Raw genomic sequence first — 6,284 nt, forward strand, 5'->3', positions numbered from 1 at the left:
ATAGCATTTTCACTCATGAAATTCCCTCGCATCATCAATACATCTGTCCAAGTTGAGAAGCACTGCGTTCTGACCGCCATGTTGACGTTCCAACGCATGACACTAAAACAAACCAAAAAATAACATTTTTTGCTTAGTAAACATTAAAATTTACTTTAAAAATGCTAAATTTTTTGGTATAATGAGAGAATTAAGATGCATTAGACACCAAAACAAACCAAAAAAAACATTTTTTGCTTAGTAAACGTTAAAATTTGCTTTAAAAATGCTAAAAAGTTTGGTATAATGAGAGAATTAAGAGAAGAAAAAACATCAAAAATTAACTAGAGACCCAATTGATACCATTGTTAAAACCCAGAAGATCTCTGAAGCTAATCACTATGCATAAACACACATAATCCAGGCATATATACATCCGAGGTGCACACATCATAGTAATGAAGAACCACATACCTATCCTTGGTGTCCCATACCACTAAGAGGTATGTCGTCAATCCAACAGCACGTAGCTCTAGTATGAAATGGCAAGAGAGTAGATAATATGCTTTATACAAGAGAACGTCCCTTGAGAGTACCCCATGCTCCTATTATATAGGAGAGCTCTCAAGTGACCCTTGCCTCTCCATTTCCATGTGTGACCCTTGGTTACGTGTCCCTAACCCCAACTCGGGTTATTCTAACCCTTGTCCCACTGGAGCATGTTCTCATGATCCCATGCTCACATGCCTAGGGCAGGTTAGCCTCCTAGTATATGCACATAATATGACGTGCGCATAACAACATCAAAGACCCATAAGATATTGAGCCATGTGTCCAACTGTCTCCTTCTGGAATCAAAGATTATAAGAAAAATTTGCCTAAATTTCCCATGAACAAACTGGGACAACACAATTTTGAAATTGACAAAATGAACATTGTGCTCTTTTTTGTGTACAAAGAAAAGCAAGTCAGCACAATGGTTGTGTTAGAGTGAGCATAATCACTGAGAATTACTAGGATATCCCGCCACTTGTAAACACCAATCTCTTGAGGTTAAGCTCACCACCACCACAAATGGGAACACATTGAAAAAATCCTTCAAGATGTCAAAATTAAGACCTTTGATATGAGTTTCCACCACTCTTTCACAGTAATGGAGTTTCAAAGAAGAGCGTCTTGCAACCTAATCTTTAGGAGGAGGCCTTTGTAAGATGCAAGGATGGTTCACGATTGGGAAACTAATCACATCTACATTTGCAAGGCTCATTGGACCTTAAATGTAAACTTAAAATTGTGGAAGATACACTCTATGTGTTAAGGTATTCTTGTAGAAGTTCTTGAGAAGATTCTTAAGACAACATATGGGTAGTGAAGATGAGACCTTAGAATATGAGCCGCTTGCCGAGCTTGATGACTATGAGGATTGGATTCTTGTCTTGGCAACGATAGACACTCTTTCAAAAAAACTTGGAACAAGATTTTTAAAAAATTGAATGGTACAAAGATAATGCAACATCCCTGTTGGGAGATAACATTGACTTTAAGCTAGAGATTGTTAGCAATTCTTCTAGGAGAGAAGATTCTTGAATGGAAGAATTAAACCTTATTTTTCCCACTAGCACTCGACTAACATGTAGAAATCTACGAAGTATGGCCTCGCCATGGAGACAAATCTTCATTGGCTTTTGCTACAACATTTTACTATGTTTAGGTTGCTATGTTCAGGCTGTAGACCCTCATAAAACCTACACAAAGCAGTAGGAAACACACCTTAACACGATCACACTTCCAGCCAGCAAGACAGTGGCAACCAAATGTGACAAAGAGCTTGGTGGCTTTGAGCAAGAGAAGCTCTACCAAGCCACCACGCGAAAGCTTAACAAGCTTAAGGCCAAGGTAAAGAAAGAAGAAAAGCTCAAAGAGGAGCTCGTCAAGCCTCCTAAAGATGATCTGAGGCAAGTGTCTAAGCAGTTGAAGTCCTATAGCATTGGAGATACAGTGGTTGAGGGCTTAAAAAAGGGTAAGCAAAAAGTCATATACTTCTTATGGTGTCCCAATTGAGGTGAAGGAAGTAAACCTTGCTACAACCTAGAGTCGTGTTCATTTTCAAAGACCTCACCCCCCCTGAAGTAACAAGAAGGTGAATTAAAAGCTCTACTCAAGGAGTATCAAGATGCCTTTACTTGGAAATATAAAGGGAATTCCTTTGAAAGTGGTGAAAAACACCATCCCTAGACTAGTGTTCATTTCCAAAGACCTCACTACACAAAGCAATAAGAAAGGAATTCCTTTGAAAGTGGTGAAACATACCATCTGTATCATGGAAAGCCCAAAACCATCTAAATAGAGAGTGGCTTACAACATGAATTTTAGGTACAAGCAAATGGTCAAGAATAAGCTAGACAAGCTCATTGATGTGGGATTTGTTTATGAGATGGAACATGCCAAATGGGCTCCATCGATTGTGATTGTTGAAAAGAAGAACATAAAACTTAGGGCATACGTCAACCTTAAAAAGGTTAATGCCACCACAGTTTTAAATCAAGTGGTAAGACCTTCCTTCCCACCATAATGGCATCCAACTTTATGTATTTATATAGATTTGATGGTAATTCCAATGTTATCCATCAACCTATTAAAGAAACATGGTGGACCCTCATAATTCCCCTCATTTTCATACCCTTACAATCCTCTATTAAAGAAATCAAGTAAATGCTTTCTCTTTATGCTAGTAATGAATTCATCTCTCTCTCTCTCTCTCTCTCTCTCTCTCTCTCTCTCTCTCTCTATGTGGATTTAATGTTTTCTCTTTCTATGGATTCAACACTTTCTCTCTGTCATTGTTATCTCTCTTGGTTGTAGAACTCTTGCCGCCTCCAAAAGCAAGCCCTCTTTTCTCTTTTTTAATGTGGTTCCCTCCAATTTTATTAACGTTTTAACTTTTCATACTTGTGCCATGTGTTTATGCTAAGGTACTAATAGTGAGAACAACCCCACTAGGTAGGTGTTAACTCTTTTTTGTACACCCAAAATCCTTGCCTCTAGCATAAGATGTATTTAAATTATGTATAGGCCATGGGCCATTGTTATATCAACAAGGCCAGCCATAGCCACAAGCCTTGTATAAATGGGTAGTGATAGGAATTGGGCACCCACTTAATTTGGGCAAAGTTGAGAAAAGCCCTTTTATCTATATACAACTTTTGATAATGTGAATGGGTAAATTCTATCGTTTCTCATGTGCAAAGCTTTCTTCTTCTCTTGATATCTTCTCTTGTTTTTCTTGCTTGATTTTATAGTGCATGCTTGTGTGTGTTAAGTGTGCATGATTGCTTGTGAATGGGTAAATTCTATCATTTCTCAAGTGCAAATATTTATTCTTCTCTTGATGTCTTGCCTTCTTTCTTGCTTGATTGTATAGTGCATGCTTGTGTGTGTTGAGTGTGCATGATTGCTTACTTAAGTGAGAGTGTGATTGAGGATGATTGGAGAAGAATGTGGTTTAAGCTTTCTAGCTTAACCTTTACCTTTTAGAAGGATTACTTAGTTGATTAAAGAGTAGAGGTAGGGCTTAAACAAGAGGGATTGACACATCTTGGCCTCTTTAACCACTAGCACTTGCTACAGAGCAAACGGGTTCTTGACATGAGCAAAAAGATCAAGCGAGTCTTGGGTGAGGTAACGAAGTAGAGGTATTTTTTCACTCAAAAATATCATATTATTCCCACTCTGCCTTGACCTTGGATGCAAATCCTTGGTAGAGTATGTGTTCTAGAGTTACATTGTGTGATTATGTGTGCTATTGGTGTGCTTGTGTGTGCTATTAGTGTGATTATGAGTAGATTAATGTGATTAGAATTGGCTTTCTTATAACCTTAACCTCTTTTGTGTTTTATGTTACTTAATTTATTCAATTCTTTGTCTCATGGAAGTGGTGGAATGAAGAGCAAGCTTTTTCACGGGTGTGATTGAGATAAGTTATCTCCACTTAGGTGATTTTATCATGACTATGAGCCTTAAATTAATTAGGAGATTAGTGTACATTAGCATTTTTTACATTTTTTATAGATATTAGCTTAATCATGGTATTAATCTTTGTAGTCGTTGTTTTTTGTTAAATTGAGTTGGAAATTATGACATTGGAGTGTTGTGCTAAGAATGTATTAATCTTTGTAGTAGTTATTTTTTGTTAAATTGAGTTGAAAATCATGACATTGAAGTGTTGCTAAGAAACCCTAGCATATCAAGAAACACTAAAAGCATTAAGAAAAACCCTTAAAAAATAAAAATTTATAAAACACTTTTTATTATGTTCTTTGGAATTTCTGGATTATCGGCATGGCCACAATTTAGATCATTGACTTTGCATTGAGATCACTCCACAGCTTGAAAAATAATTAATATGAGATTGTTTGTGGTAGTAAACGATCTTTATTAGCCACATAATTGAGCATAAATAATGGGGGATATCAAGGTACCAATCAAATACTCTTATAAGAGGATATAAATTTAAGTAAAGACCACTCGAGTACTTGAAAAAAAGTACATAGAAATCGATGCCAACTACCATCATAAATGCACTTTTTGGATTGCCAACCCAACCCATATTCAATCTCATTATCATCAATCTTGTTTGCTTAAGAGTCCCAATCATCAATCTTGTTTTTCAATCATTTTAGAAAGCAGATCGCTGCTTGTTCGGATCATTGCTTATGATCCAAATTACCTAGAGTTTGGATCACTTGCATTTCTGATCGTATCTATTCTGATTGGGCACTATGCGAACATTTTCTAATTGTCAATCTAATCTCCCAATCGTGGACATCTAAATTGCTATATTAAGATTATCAAACCAATAATATTGGGATTGTCAAAATATTAAGATTGTTGGATTTCAAGATCTTCTTGTTCACATCATCGCATTTGTTTGGATTGTGCGCCTTCCAGATCATCCTTCCATCTGTTATCTGGTTGGCTGATTCGCTGGATTCGAAAGAGTGGAAAAAATGAGAAAAAACCAAAAAGAATCATAATTACATTATGCATATGCATTTTGTATGTTTTTCCTTTCCTTTGTAAGTTATTATTTTCTTGTCAGAAATCGTAAAAATAAAAAAAACATTATAAAAAAGACCATTAAAAATCCCCAAAATGTAAAAATCATAAAATCATTATAAAAAGACTTTCCACAACCAATTTTGATGTTGGATCAAGTGCTTATGCATTTGTGATTAGGTCAAACCATTACCTAGTCCTATTCAAACTTGATCTTTGAATACAAGACATCATCTCAAGCATACCTTTGTTATTAGGGAGTGGTACTGGATCATGAGTATAATTGACCTCCCTTTTTATGTAGAGCTTTTGCAAAGTGAGAATGAAGCTAGGTGAGCATCATGTATTCATGGGTGAATTATAAAAAAGGGCTGAGACAGCTCAAGAAGCTCAGCCTATTGGAAAGAGACAAGCCATTGTGAGAATTCATATATTCATGGGTGAATCATTAAGAATGGCTAATGATTCACCCGTGTATTCATGGGTGAATCATTAAGAATGGCTAATGATTCACCCGTGTATTCATGGGTGAATCATCAAAGAGGGTCAAGAGAGCTCAAGAAGCTCGTCCTACTGGAGAGCTACTGGAGAGAGATGAACCATTAGTGAGAATGTTAGAGAAAAAGTTTGCACTTAAACTTTAAATGAAACCTACGTGTTACAATGCTATGGCTATCATGAAACTATAAAGGTTCCCATCTACATTAAGACCATAATGGGGTGCTCTTACTAACATCCCAACCATAGATAGCCTACAGTCAAAATTAGTGACCAAGATGGAACCCAACATCAAAATCCAAGATTCAAAGAAGGTCGAGACACCCAAGAGTGCCGAAGACATAATGACGAACACTGTGATCAATAGACTCAAAGTAGTACTCAAAGTTAGACTGAGAGAGTTGGGCCATTCTCAGAATTGACCTGGTGTGCTATTTGTAGAAGCAACCACACTATCCATAAATGCCCAATTCTCTAGCGAGAGCCAACAATTGGAGTGGGTATTGGAGAAGATATGGAAATCATGAATTAACCAACTGCTACTAGGCCCAGGGAATGATGAGGATGTCTGCATTATCGGCACCCCCACAATAGACTTCTAAATACCCCTATATTGCTAGAGATATAGTATAAATGAAGAGTATCTAGAGTGAATAAAGAGTATCTAAATGCCTTTATATTTCTAACATCACTAGAGCAAATAACAAGATAAAATTTTAATGAAAGTTTAATATCATATAAGAAAATATTAG

The sequence above is a fragment of the Cibotium barometz genome, chromosome 11 (assembly GCF_041138505.1).
Source record: "Cibotium barometz isolate CiBa-2024 chromosome 11, ASM4113850v1, whole genome shotgun sequence".
Classification (NCBI taxonomy): domain Eukaryota; kingdom Viridiplantae; phylum Streptophyta; class Polypodiopsida; order Cyatheales; family Cibotiaceae; genus Cibotium; species Cibotium barometz.